This window comes from Homalodisca vitripennis, chromosome 3 (assembly GCF_021130785.1).
Source record: "Homalodisca vitripennis isolate AUS2020 chromosome 3, UT_GWSS_2.1, whole genome shotgun sequence".
NCBI classification, from domain to species: Eukaryota; Metazoa; Arthropoda; class Insecta; order Hemiptera; family Cicadellidae; genus Homalodisca; species Homalodisca vitripennis.
In genome coordinates, this window is record NC_060209.1 from 10,677,081 (window position 1) to 10,693,062 (window position 15,982).

Below are 15,982 nucleotides of genomic sequence, written 5' to 3' on the forward strand. Positions count from 1 at the left end.
TAACAATATTTAATAATAACAATAATAAGCTCTTCCCACCACAGTAAACTTCACTGACAGACAGAGTAATGAAAACAACAATGTGCCATGCAGCTGTTTTCAAACCTCCTGCTCAGTAGTCAAGGGGTACATGTGACTTGTATCTCTTGACCACTCATCAAAATAATGTTATTGTTCAGTAGTCAAGGGTATTCACTGCTAGAGCTCAGCACCTGATGGTGACTGACTTATACCTCTTGGCCACCAACTTTTTATTATATTTAGCTACAAGAATCTGTGTCTAACTCATTTCACCAAAAAAATGGACTTGTACCCCTTGTCTTCTAACCCCTTCTATTTATTAAAATAGTCAAGTTTGGATTCTGGTCCACGTGTGTTCTGCTGAAAGAACTAATGAGAACAGATCTAGTAACATCAAAAATCAATTTTTTCCTCTCACTATCAACAAGTTAATAACTAGTGTTGTCATCAAAGTTTTGTTTTACCATTTGCTACATCCCAATTCGGGAATTCGGTCTCTCAATAAATTGACATCCATTTTTAAAGAAAAACGCAAAGCATCATATTCATGACGATAAATTATAAGCCTTTTGAATGTAATGCAGTATTTAGCTACTATATGTTCTGTTTTAAAGTGTTCCCTTACTCCCTGAATTTTGATAAAGGGTGGAAGGACTTTCACCCTTAAGAGAATGTTTTAGTACATAATTTATCTGTATTTGATTATGACCGTGGTATGGGGGATCACAAACAAGTAAGCATACCTTAATACTATGAATCAGCATTTAACCGAGCTTATCCGATTTAGGAATTGCAATCTCATAATTCTGAATTTTCAAGAGTTTATCAGAGTAATAGAAGAGATAACGAGAAAGGTCAAATTGAAGGTATAAAGAGATAATTTTGTATAAGATTGTAGCTTTGCATTATTTCAGAGGGAAGAATGAAAACTTACACCCTATATTTTCATTAAATGATAGATAGACTTTAAAACCTAAGTGGGACTTTAGAACATAAATCATAAAAAAGCAACAACACTATTGTGACATATTATTGAAAAATATTTGAGATAGCCAAAAAGTCAATGGTCTATGTTACTGACGTGACACTTTTCAACGAAATTGTAATTTTTGTTGGAAAGAAAAAAAGAAAAATCTTTGACCAATCTATTTAAAAATACCATCTAAAATTAATTAACGAGAAATTTACGTTTTCGGTTTTAATACACAAATAATAGTTTCCGTATAAAATGCAAGTATAAAACTGACATACCACATGGACGAGAAAAGCCCTTAACGTGTTCAGTGAACCACACTACGAGTATGGCTCGTTGAAAGGTTCTAGATGATGGCAATTTACGATAGGCTTGGTGAATGCGGTAAATTTAACAGCCCTACTCTTAGACTAGCTGACCGTAATTTTGCACATCACTCCAGCGCGACCTTACGTGAATTGTTATTACATGGGATATCATGTGATTCGACATTTAAACTTTCAGCGTATTGTACAGGAAATACAACTACAGGATAATTTACTATCATACATCACTGTATGAGTGAAGTGCGATTCGAACGCAGAGATATATACTAATGGGCTATCTGTGTAGGTACCAGAGGTCCACATTACAATTTGGAAAATCTTGAATTATATTACTACTAGGGTTTATGCCAGTCAAATCTGATATATCAAATTTTCGCAATGTTAGTTACCTTACTCCTCCTAAACAGCTTTACCAATCTTTACCAAATGTCATATGCATATTCGGTAGGTCTGCGAATCGGCTAATATCCATTTTTAACACCCTGAAGTATTTATGGATAGCCAATTAAATTTAGAAAATAACATTTTTCAAAGCGCCTGCATATTTGAAACTGCAAATACGAGTCAGTTACGTTTTTTATATAGCAAAAACTATTTTAAGGCACTAAGTTAAGATATTTGTGTTTAAAATAAATTATCTAAGGATAAACTTAAAATTTTAGTTTTAAAACACTTTATAATAAAGAATATTTGTGAGTAATTTTTTGTCACTATAAAATGAAGTAACAAACTTAAGCATCTTCGCAAAATATTTAACCTTGAGAATGACTATAATAATGTGTATATTGTTTGTTCCATAAGTTTAAAATTTATTATTATTAAAGTTTTAGAACTTACATCATAAAATTTGGATTTTTGGAATTTCAGCTAAAATTATTGCCTAATTTTTTATTTTTAGTGACCAATAAAACATACTAGTTACTTTCATAGCTGGATTGATATCATTGTTGCAAAAGGACGTTTTGCACTAAATTTATAGACAATACTTATATTTTTAAGGCTATTGAATATTTTATTCACTCGTCGATTCTTAAAGTATATATGAAGTTTAATATTACTCTGTATAAGTCTGTATTGTCTCTGTATATAGTCTCTGTATTTATCTGTTAATATTTCTCTTTAAGACTGAAACCGGCAGGTCACTGTACAAATGTTTAATTTAAAAATAATGAATGTAGAATTGTTTCAGTTTCATTCAATAAAAGTATTTATTGTTAATGAGAACCGTTCCTATATTAGTTAGTAAATAAATAAGGTTTTTGCAGGATAATTCAACCGATCTAGTACAGAGGGAGTTCTATAGAGTGTAGACCGTACAAAGAGTTCTGGGAAGGTCACTGTAACAGTTTTCTACCAAACACTTTACAAACAATGGTTAAGAAACTGTACCGTAACGATCAGTGTATATATATATATATATATATATATATATATATATATATATATATATAAGGTTTGTGTGGGATAATTTAACCGAGCGGGTACTGAAGAAACTCTATATTATTCACACCGTACAAGAGCTTTGGAAAGTTCCAAGAGAAATCGCTCTATCAATCGCTTTACAAACATTGGTCAAGAACTAGTACTCTGTTAGTCAGTAAATAAAGAAAGTTTGTGAAGTATAATTCAATCAAGCAGGTACTGAAGGAGTTTTAATAATTCAGACCGTACAAGAGCTTTGGAAAGTTCCATGAGAAATCGCTCTATCAATCGCTTTACAAACATTGGTCAAGAACTAGTACTCTGTTAGTCAGTTAATAAAGAAAGTTTGTGAAGTATAATTCAATCAAGCAGGTACTAAAGGAGCTCTATATTATTCAGACTATGCAAATAGATCTGGGAAGTGCCATGTGATAGCTTTCTATCAATCACTTTACAAACATTGGTTAAGAACTTGTATACCCGAATAATGTTTAAACGAAATTAACTCCATTTAAAAACAGCGCTTGTGTGCCGGAAGAAATCTCATTTCGTAATCTAGCTTTAAACTGCAGTGGAATTAACAAGCAGGCTCTGCATAATGTAGCGTAGTTGGTTTGGTGACGGCCTTTCACATGAATAGACCACAACTTTCCCGTCCACACTCCGCCACGCTCCTGCAATCCATTACCATAACTAGAGCATTTAAGAAATACACCTTTGAAAAGTCTAGTAATTTAAATATGGGTTATACCGTATTACTATATACTGTATTTTAAATCCTCACCCAATCAGACAATTATTGAAAATGTTTTTGGGGGTGGATGGGTGGAAAGGGTAATCTGGGATAATATTTTGAGTGTAAAATTAACCCATTTAATTCGTTGTTATTAGAAAGGAGAAAGAAGGTAATATCATACTTATAAAAGGAATCTACCATATAAAATTAAGGTAATGCCAGAATAAATCGATATTGCTATATGTTATATTAATAAAATGTAACTTTTAACATAATAAAAATGTAATGTTGTTGTGTCCTTTAATACGGCTTATTGAACTTACCTCTTAATCTTTCTACTCACTTCAACTTCAATCAGATATTTAATGTTACAAACTTAGCGTACAGGAAACAACCATCGCTTAGTTAAACTATTACTGCTACTAAAACATACAACCAAGGGGGAAATAGTGAGAGGTAAACGTTCTTTTATTTTCGTATGCAATCAATTTTGCATTTATAGTTCTGCATTGAAATGTGTTTTCATGGGTAGTTAGCAATAATGTCAGTATTAAACCAAAGTTCTTTAATAACATTTTGGTGGGCGAGGTATTGTACCGTTATTATAGTACATATATTGAATTTGTATGGAGCTAATACTTTATAAATTAGAACAACTTTTCGGAAATACTGGATTTATTCCGAAATTTAAGTTCACCAAAAAGTTAACAAAGTTTACAAACTTGTGATTCGATTTTCTTCAAAATGTCACTCAATCGAACAAATCTAATTAAGAGTCTGATAAAAAGGAATTAAAATTTAAATTAAACTAAAAATGTATACTTCTCCAAAAATGGTTTAAATTAACAAAACAAAATAAAAAGTTCTCTTCTCAAAATACTCAAAATTAATATAACACAAAACTTGATATTTACTTTATCACCAAAATTTAATTCACAATACTTCAAAAAAATTCAATTAAATTTTCAGACTCTGAAATATGGGAAACTTTAGAAATTTTAATTACAGTATTATAAAAATAAAAGATATTAACTATACGCTCGTACGGGACTTACTACTTTGAAGATTACGGAGGCAGATCGGAAACTAAAATGCACTAAAGAAATTAAATACTTGAAATTGAATTTACACGCGATAAAATAATTACTCTAAATCCCAACTATAGGGTTAGAGAAAGAACTTCAGCTTCTTAACTGGACCGGTACACCTTCTCGTGGAAACTCCAAGACTCGACTGACTCCCTCTCTCTCTCCAGCGAGCCGGGTCGGAACGTATCTCCGTAGCTCGATCAGCTGATTGACCGGTCTAACTGAAGAAACAATGTCCACGCACCGCGTCTAGTTAACAAGAGCCTACTTCCTACCGCGATTCAGCATAAATAATTAGAACTATGGTACATATCTTTCCTTAGCCCGAAGCTGAAATCACGGTAGGAACCTAAACCTTTAAAACACTCATCCCGGATTAAGTACAATAATATCCTTCCACATGCACACTTTTAAATAACAATCTTGGTACTTATCACTACGTGGAGGCCGTGATGCGTAGTCCGAGGGGTGGTGTGGTAGGATAGCCCGACGTCCAGTATCAGTCCGGAGGTAGCCATCGCCCTCGCCATTGCCGAGGGATGTGGTTGATGTGGAGTCGATGCACAGCTCCCCCAATGACCTGGCGGTCGGTGCAGTGCGGCGGCCTCGTAGATCTTGTGGTTGGCTGGCTCTGTTTACTAATAGCACTGCTACCTGCTCCTCCAATCTAACAACAATTTCAGCCCGCGAGGCATTGAGCTCTTGGAGGACATTCCTTTTTTACAAAATATTCCCTCCGTATAATTGTATGGCTGTCAGTCTTTCACGGTGTTCTTAATCGTACGCCTGCGCCAGTGTCACGAATGTAAACCATTACCATATGTTGTTAATTACAATACACTCAATTTACAGGGATTACAATGGCACAATAATCAATTGATTACACACAATAAACCTCATATAGTGATAAAAAACAATATTACCCTGTCCTTCTACATTTGAAGGAACAGGGAAGAAATATCACTATGAATACAACTCATTGTATACCAAAAAATATTACCCTGTCCTTCTCTATTGGAAGGAACAGGGGACAACAACACCACAACATTACCAAAATTACCCTGTCCTTCTACATTTGAAGGAACAGGGAAGAAATATATCTCATGACATATCACAATACCTCTGTGTATTAATTTCATACACCATTAATGCCATTCATTGTCCCTGAAAATTACATGGTTTACTACAACACTCCTATCACACACTTACACTGGAATTTTATATCATGACTTCTCATTATTTAGCCATACAATTGCTGAAATAAAACCGTCGTCACATCACCCTTTTATATTCCAATATTTATTTGTATTATTATAATAAACTACTGGACTCTCATACTTAACTTGTTTTGTGTTTTGGGCCAAATTAATACATAAATATATAATCAATTCTTGAAGTTAATTTAGAAATAAATTATATTGCCAATTTTATTGTTTTAGACCCATCTTCAATTCCTATTCGACAATATAATTGTCCTGAAAATAAAACATACTGACCTTTGCCCCGGGCTAATGTTTATTGAGTTTTTCAAATTTCACATTTCATATTTTAATTTTAATTTAGAAATATGCACCTTAAGAAAAAACAACCTATCTTTACTTTTTAAAACCAAAAACACATTTAACCAGGATCGATATTTCCTTGTTATTTCCGATAAGCATTTAACATCAAAATATTCAATCATATTGCCCAGTCCTATCTTTACTATCAAGTCATAAACACTTTCGCTCATCGGGCTCACTTAGTTTTCGCTTATCAGGTTCACTTCGCTTTCACTTATCAGGTTCACTTGTAATAAATCTTTACGATACGGACTCTTACAAACTAATACTTTTACAACGGGCAGGGGCTTGGGCACATCCGGACCTTTTTATATTTACACAGGAAACTTTCACAATACTCCTATCTCCTGCCCTCATTGTTCTTGACCCTTTCTACAATAACTATAATTATTTTATAACCCCTTTCCGGTTACTAACACTGGCCCTTATATTTAACTTCCGAAGGGACCTCGACATTTTTCTAAAATTCTAACGGTGTCGCTTTCAGAAGCATTTCCGCCCATAACATTTTATTTCAAATATAATTCCTTTTTGAGCAACAGATCCACATGCGCTAGCTCCATTTTATTTTAAAACTAGCGGGCCCGGCGCGCTTTGCTGCGCATTTCAATAATTTTTTGCAAAAGTTGCCCGCGGCTTCGCACGCAATTTCCCGTTGAAAACAGTACACTATATTCACTTATTCTTTTTCTATCACATTCTAAACATTGCTGAGATAATTGATAGTCGTTCCATCGTGAGCCTCTTGGGCGTATTATGAAGGTATGTACCATATTCCTGCCTCTATCTAGCTGTTACCACCCACGGCTTCGCACGCAAATCTTAAGAACCGAAGTCCTTATATTACTTAGTAAATTTTTTTTTTACTATAATAAATTTTAGATTAAATTAGTTATATCTCCGATGCCACGATTGAGCTTGCTTTGTTGTCTCGATCGAGAGAATATGTACACACGGAGTTTTGAGAACCATACTTCTGTCAAAAAAAACAACTAAGGTTGATTTTATAACATTCTTTATATTTGTAGCCAACGTAAGATAGTAATTATGATATCTGCATTACTCTTCTGATCAAGCATGAGCATGGTTTATATTAAATAAATATTGCAGTTAAAGGTGAATTTTTACGTCAAATTTGAATTGTATTATCTGGATAGTAAAGTCTGTGTTTAACAGTGATTGCAAAAACAGTTTAAACAAAATTTGTCGTTTCTCTTAAGCTTACTCTATGCTTTAAAACTATAAGTGTAATATATGTTTACAAAGAACAGCTGATTAAAAATTTAAAAAGACGTTAACATATGTTTGCTGCAATGCATTTCTTATGGGTATTTCTGTAACCAGTGGGGCGGAATCCTGAATCGGGAAAGGGATGGGCATAGCTTATAAACCTTCTCCGTGGAAAAATACATATACGTACAAATTTTCATCATGATCGGTCCAATAGTTCACTATTCCATAAAGGACAAACATACAAACATTCATTTTTATATATATAGACAAAAGTTGCCCGCGGCTTCGCACGCAATTTCCCGTTGAAAACAGTACACTATATTCACTTATTCTTTTTCTATCACATTCTAAACATTGCTGAGATAATTGATAGTCGTTCCATCGTGAGCCTCTTGGGCGTATTATGAAGGTATGTACCATATTCCTGCCTCTATCTAGCTGTTACCCACGGCTTCGCACGCAAATCTTAAGAACCGAAGTCCTTATATTACTTAGTAATTTTTTTTTTTTACTATAATAAATTTTAGATTAAATTAGTTATATCTCCGATGCCACGATTGAGCTTGCTTTGTTGTCTCGATCGAGAGAATATGTACACACGGAGTTTTGAGAACCATACTTCTGTCAAAAAAAACAACTAAGGTTGATTTTATAACATTCTTTATATTTGTAGCCAACGTAAGATAGTAATTATGATATCTGCATTGCTCTTCTGATCAAGCATGAGCATGGTTTATATTAAATAAATATTGCAGTTAAAGGTGAATTTTTACGTCAAATTTGAATTGTATTATCTGGATAGTAAAGTCTATGTTTAACAGTGATTGCAGAAACAGTTTAAACAAAATTTGTCGTTTCTCTTAAGCTTACTCTATGCTTTAAAACTATAAGTGTAATATATGTTTACAAAGAACAGCTGATTAAAAATTTGAAAAGACGTTAACATATGTTTGCTGCAATGCATTTCTTATGGGTATTTCTGTAACCAGTGGGGCGGAATCCTGAATCGGGAAAGGGATGGGCATAGCTTATAAACCTTCTCCGTGGAAAAATACATATACGTACAAATTTTCATCATGATCGGTCCAATAGTTCACGATTCCATAAAGGACAAACATACAAACATTCATTTTTATATATATAGATAATTTTCTTAAAATAAATCAAATATTCTAAACTCACAATATTATTCGAAGTCCTAAGTCTTACTCACTACACAAAATTATGCAGGTTTATACACACTTTTCAAGTTTATACAAGTCTTACACAAGTCTTATACAAGTTACACACACTTTCATGAATTATACAAGTTTATACCAGTTTTACAAGTTCTTTCCTGTAAATAACCTGTTGTACAAGTTTATGCTCAAAAAGAAATAGCAGAGTGGCGCAAATTATGTACCGTTATTATAGTACATATATTGAATTTATATGGAGCTAATACTTTATAAATTAGAACAACTTTTCGGAAATACTTGATTTATTCCGAAATTTAAGTTCACCAAAAAGTTAACAAAGTTTACAAACTTGTGATTCGATTTTCTTCAAAATGTCACTCAATCGAACAAATCTAATTAAGAGTCTGATAAAAAGGAATTAAAATTTAAATTAAACTAAAAATGTATACTTCTCCAAAAATGGTTTAAATTAACAAAACAAAATAAAAAGTTCTCTTCTCAAAATACTCAAAATTAATATAACACAAAACTTGATATTTACTTTATCACCAAAATTTAATTCACAATACTTCAAAAAAATTCAATTAAATTTTCAGACTCTGAAATATGGGAAACTTTAGAAATTTTAATTACAGTATTATAAAAATAAAAGATATTAACTATACGCTCGTACGGGACTTACTACTTTGAAGATTACGGAGGCAGATCGGAAACTAAAATGCACTAAAGAAATTAAATACTTGAAATTGAATTTACACGCGATAAAATAATTACTCTAAATCCCAACTATAGGGTTAGAGAAAGAACTTCAGCTTCTTAACTGGACCGGTACACCTTCTCGTGGAAACTCCAAGACTCGACTGACTCCCTCTCTCTCTCCAGCGAGCCGGGTCGGAACGTATCTCCGTAGCTCGATCAGCTGATTGACCGTCTAACTGAACAAACAATGTCCACGCACCGCGTCTAGTTAACAAGAGCCTACGGTGCGCCTGAATTAGCACCCCCTGGACATAGCACCCCCTCGCTACTGACGTCATTTTGACGTCACGAAAGGGGTGCTAAATCAGCACAGTGGCCATGTCCAGGCCCTGAATAAGCACCCCCTTCGAATACGGGGGTCCTAATTCAGCGCCTCGACCGTGTTCATGTGCTGATTTAGCACCCCCTTCGAATAGGGGGGTCCTAATTCAGCGCCTTGACCGTGCTCATGTGCTGATTTAGCACCCCCTTGAATCTGGGGGCTGCCAAATCAGCGCCGTATTGATGAGATGAATAATTACTCCAACGGAATATAGTAATAAACGTTTAACCATATTGCGATTTATTTTTCAATAAAATAAAATAATATATATAATATATTGCAAAGAGTATATTTACTGCATTGCTGTGGTTTACTTAAAATTTCAAAAAACAAACAGTTCATTACCAATTATAAAAATACTATGCATCAAATATACTTAAGTAAAAAACTAGGTTCTAGGCATTCAAATACAGGTTTATTTTAAAGTAAAATTAATTTGAAATCGTGGTACGAACAACGCAGAGGAACTGATATTGCGTAAATCCGGCATGCGTAATAAATATACATGGTCAGAGATTATATCAACCTATTAACCACTTTAAAAACAATTATTTATTTATTTTAATTTTTCGAATACCAATCAAAAGCGGGAAAATTTAGAACAGTGAAATTGTAAATTTTGCGACGGCTAAGAGCCAATTATTTTTAAGGACGCATCATAAACTGAATTATACTATTTAAACTGAATAGTATAATTCAAACACACTTGACAAACAATTTAAATATTATTTTATATCTAAAAGAATAAATATTATTCACTTATGTCCATATCAGTTAGTTCAACTATAATTAAAAAAAAGTTGAAAACAATGTTAAAACACGTAGCAATAAATATACTACCGTATTTTCAAAAGCGTTATTGCTGTCAAAACATACATTTATACACTGAGTATTATGAATCTACATTGCTTAATTTCCCCTCTGTCGGTTAGTGTGCGTTTTTTTGTTGTTAAAAATGGAATATCTTGGAAAATCTCTACGAGTAGGTCACAATACAAAAATCGAGTAAACGGCAGCTCCAGAATATCTTATGCCAATCGTGCTCACATCTTAGTCCCTTCATTTAAAGTACAGGAAATACAAATATCTGTTGCCAAGCAACTTTTTTTCTAATAAATTAAAAACTACTAGTGATATTGCAAATGTATCAACAAAGAACGCCTTTATAAACAAAGAAGGACAAAAACAAATGTCTTAATTAACAATAATAAACTGTTGTATTTTTCATAAAGCTTCAATTTATTCACAATATATGTGAAAAAAAACTAAATAAAATGACTATAAGAATATTAATTCTATATGTTCTAAATTTTCTAAGAATAATAAAGAACAAGAAAATTCGTACAGTAATATTCAGACAATAATGCTTTTATAGATGACAAAATCAAAGATAAGCGGTTTTATTGGAAATACATCTGATTGTCGCTTGACTAAATGTTCGTAAATAAATATGTCCTAAAACAACAGGTATTAAAATAAATTCATTAAACATGAAATATATGATTCTATTCTATCCTTAAATAGGCCTGAAACATGTATTTCAAATGTTTTGCATAATAAATCACAAAAATAAAAGAAATAGGGATAAGATACTCTAAAGCTGATATTAATTTATTTTCACGTACCATGTTTTTTTACAGTAAAGATGCTCTTAATTAGTTATTTATTATTAGTTTGAAATAGTATTTGAGTAATTAGATTTGTGATACAATCCACGATCAGATTTATTCTTGTATACCTGCTGGATTTTAAGACATTCAAAGTTAATCAGATTTAATGGCCGCCATTTCGAAAGTATTAATGAATATTGTTTATAACTGGCCTTATTACCACAAATATTTGATCCAAATTAGGTAGGATTTGTTTATTCGTTTTAAGATATTAAAGCGAATTTGTATATAAAAACACATACAGACTGACGGATAGAAAACTAAGCACCAAAGATCTATTTCCATATTCTGAAATGCGTTTGCCATGACCTGAGCAGTTGCGGTATATAGACTTGTCCTAAGAATTACAGGACACTCTGTACATAAAATTATTATAGAGAGTGTTCCACAATCTCTACCAATATTTTCAGACATTATTCATGGACCAAAGGCAAAACAATCATATTCACCTTTCTAAAACTCAATAATTACTCTAATAGCCACAATTTTGTTTTGTTTTTTGTCTTTTTTACTTTACTATTTATATTTGATGGATTGTTTTAGGTTAAAATTTTGTATATACCTTTATAACCTTAAGGAAAATTAAAAATTTAAATTTCTTACAAGCTTTATTTTCAAAATAGTGATTTCTAAAAGATTTTAAAGCGTAAATATCTTAAAAGCGATATATGGTAAAAAAAGATCTAAATTATTACACAATTTAATAAAAAATCTAACGATACCAAGTTTTAAAAATTGGTTGTGAAATAAGGGAGATAGTTTGTTTTTTAAAACCAATTACCAAACAATATCCGCCTTTATTATATGACAGAATGTGGGCTGCAACAATCAGCTGTTTTGATTTTAGCTGCTCTAATCAAGTGATTTTAACATTACATTGCTGAACTGTGGTCATAATATTCTTAATTATTTCTAAACAAAGTTTCTTTTGATTGAGACGTCAGAAAAAAACACTCTAATACATGTTGATTACCAAAAATTAAAAATGTTTTTCTGTTATTATATGTCTATTTAATATTTTGTTTTTAAATGGAAGACCTCAAACCTACTTTTGGCTTGTAAATTTATACGGAGTTTGTAGATATGATATTGATTACGGTGTTAAACGTTGATGCTTAAATGTACCAGTAAAGATTGCTATTTGTTGCAGTTGTTAACAAATCCGAGGTTTGAAGATTTTGTTCTACCCGGAAAATAAAACATTAAAAAACATAAAAGTTTACTGCATACAAAATGAAATATTATGTATATTTGTATAGTATTTTTTTTATTATTAATGAAGTAATATTTATGCTTCTTATACATCTGTTTACTACCTAGTCTACAAATCAGTTATAAAAATTACAACGAATTGAAAATTAGAGTGTAACAAAATTCTCTACACTTTCCTATATAAATAGCCTTAAAATAAAAGTACAGCTAAGCTGAAGTGTAATTTTAAATTTTACCTTTTTATAGACGCTTTATTAAAGACTTCACTGAGATTTCACTCTTCTTTTTACAATATTGTAAGAATGTTCATCCTTAAGTTTGACACTTCCAGATACATGGGGTTAGAAGTGCACGTGTGACTAATGTAACACACAATAGTTAAATATTCTTTAACTGCATACAAAAAGGCGATGATTTTCAGTTTTTGTCCATACATCATTACCGTGTTCTACTTTATCTTTTCTCTTTACTCGTGTAAAATTATCCGTTACCTAGAGAGTATAATATGCCACACCTTGGGCCTGTACACTCAAACATTGTTTTGATTTCTTCTTATATTTTTTAGGAAATTTCATCAAACAAATTCACTATACATAATAAGTTATGTATTAATATAGGAATAACAACGGAGAATAACATCGATATTATTACTCAACCACTCGATACGGCCACATCAGTTCTGAATAGTAGGGTCGGTAGTGCATGGACGGGTTTCGTCAGCTTCGTCAAAATTATGTGTGGACCTACAGTCCTACAATCGATATTTGCAGGTTGATTTCACTCTGTATATTTCATATTTGGTAGACGGCCAATATATAACGAGCAACGATGTTAAGGCAAAAATAACGAGTTTTTAAGTTTTTAAATGTTTACTAGCTGATACCCGCCCCTTCGTACGGAATTTTTTTTAGAATAACTGGTACGTCATAGACATCTCCTCATGTCTTTAAAAAAATGGCATACTACTGATGAAATAAATTATAGTCATTGGAAAATATTCCAATTTTAATTTCAATGCGACATTCCATGATTTTTTGAACTGATGTTCTAAAGTAATTAAAAATCACGATCCCTCCTTTCCTAAAGTACTGTAGGTAATAAAAGATTTATGATCCACATTTGAAAATAGGGTTACTCATAAAAGGAGCAACAAAACATATATGTGAGAATATTTTACATGTAATAGTTGATATCACTTAATATGAAAGTCCCAATATGAATTCTATTATTCATTCTCGTAATATTACACTAATTATCATCGATACCGTTAGAAAAAGTAATATAATCGAGGGTATAATCCTTTACCAGAGGGATATATCTGTTAGAAGTAAGATGGACAGAAGTCGATCAAACATTTTTTTACATTAACTAGTTAGGAAGAAACCTTTGCGGATTAATATACTTCATCCTTAGCTATTAATGCCTCATCCATAAGTTTTTTATCATAGTGTTAAGTTCATAAACTAATAATGTATCTTCAAGTTGTAGCCTCATGTGAAATGTATTTGATGTTTCTATATATTCCTTTAATCATGAAAAATAGTTAGGCATGATTCTATAGAGGATATTTTACACGTAAGCAATAGTAATACTTATGGGCGTAACCTTGAGATATTTTTGTGAGTACCATTCTACGGATTTTTGTGTAGTGTTAAGTCTATGTAGCTGTTCCATTGTGCAGATGATTCACTGTACGCCTAATAGTGCATAAGATAAAAAATTATAATCTAGTTTCTTACTGCAGATGGTTACGAGTAATTATTTAAGGGCAGGTACTGAAAAATTATTTCTGTAATAAATGACAAGTCAAAAACTGTAATTTTCATACTTCATCTGTTTCATTCTATAAAACCTAATTTTGAAATGTAATTAAAATTAAATATGAAACAAAAATGCCGCAGAGAAAAATTCTATACTGTGTGACAGTGAACTATTTTGCCTAAAATACGAGCCTAAATTGTTTACAAAATTATTTGTTGTAATTGTTTTTTAAATTTGAGTTAATTAAACTAAAAAAAGAAGATTCCATTTCCGTGAAGCTATTAAATGAAATAAATACTTTAATTATAGATTCATATACAAATAACATAGTTTTAATTATATGTAGAAACATGTTTCATTGAGTTTTCACGATTGGGTTAAGCTTGGACTGTTAATGCTCAGTGAATACCCTTAACTAGACTATGAGTAGACTAGATCTTTCATTGGTATGGACGCCCAGTACTCAATACCTGTACAAAAAAATGACACACCAAAGATACTAGACTAATTGTGTATAAAAAACCATAATTACATTTTACCTTCCGTAATATTCCAAAAATCGAGTCAGAATCGACGAGAATTTTATGTTTTTTTAAAGATATATTTAGCAGTGCGTTAATTAAATTTACAAACACATTAACTGAAAGAATAAACTGAGATAGAATAAATGAAGGATATGATTTAATTAATTATTTTAATAGGTGATACATAGAACAAATTAAGAAAGCAAAGTCATGAGTGAAAATTATTACAATATGACAATGCGTATGAGAGGGAGGAGTGCTAAGGTCTATTAGCCTTGTTAGTCGGAGCATTATTATGTAATATTAAGTCTATGGTAATTTTTAAGAGAAAGTAGCCATATTTGATTATTATATTATTTAATCGTTCATCGGAAATTGCAAAACAATCGTAGATAGTAGCTTATAAGTGGCAGCGTCACAAAAATCCAGATAACAACTATTATATTTATGATTGAATTGAATATGTAAAAGATAAATATCCTTTTTGCTGGTTGAATGCTAGGGGGTGCTAATTCAGTGACTGAGCCATGTCCATGCGCTGAATAAGCACCCCCTTGGAACAGGGGGGTGTTAATTCAGGGCCTCGACCATGTTCATGCGCTGATTTAGCACCCCCTTGTAGTCGGGGGTGCTAATTCCGTGCCTGGTCCGTGTCCGTGCCCTGAATTAGCACCCCCCTGCCGTGACGTCAGAGCCCGAGGGGGTGCTTATTCCAGGGGGTGCTAAAGCAGCGTCCCCGAGCCTACTTCCTACCGCGATTCAGCATAAATAATTAGAACTATGGTACAGTATTGCAGTCAATGTAAGGTCAGTATTCTCTTTTGGTGGGATCTGTTCATTACAATGTAAAATACAGTATAGCCGCAATCGATAAGAGCAGATAGATCCCATCCTGTAGAGGGTTGATGGGAGAGATATTGTAGTTGATGATGTAAGGTAAGTATTCTCTTGAGGTGGGATCTGTTCATTACAATGTAACATACAGTATAGCCGCAATCGATAAGAGCAGATAGATGCCATCCTGTCGAAGTTTGATGGGAGAGATATTGTGGTTGATGATGTAAGGTAAGTATTCTCTTGAGGTGGGATCTGTTCATTACAATGTAAAATACAGTATAGCCGCAATCGATAAGAGCAGATAGATGCCACCCTGTCGAGGGTTGGTGGGAGAGATATTGTGGTTGATGATGTAAGG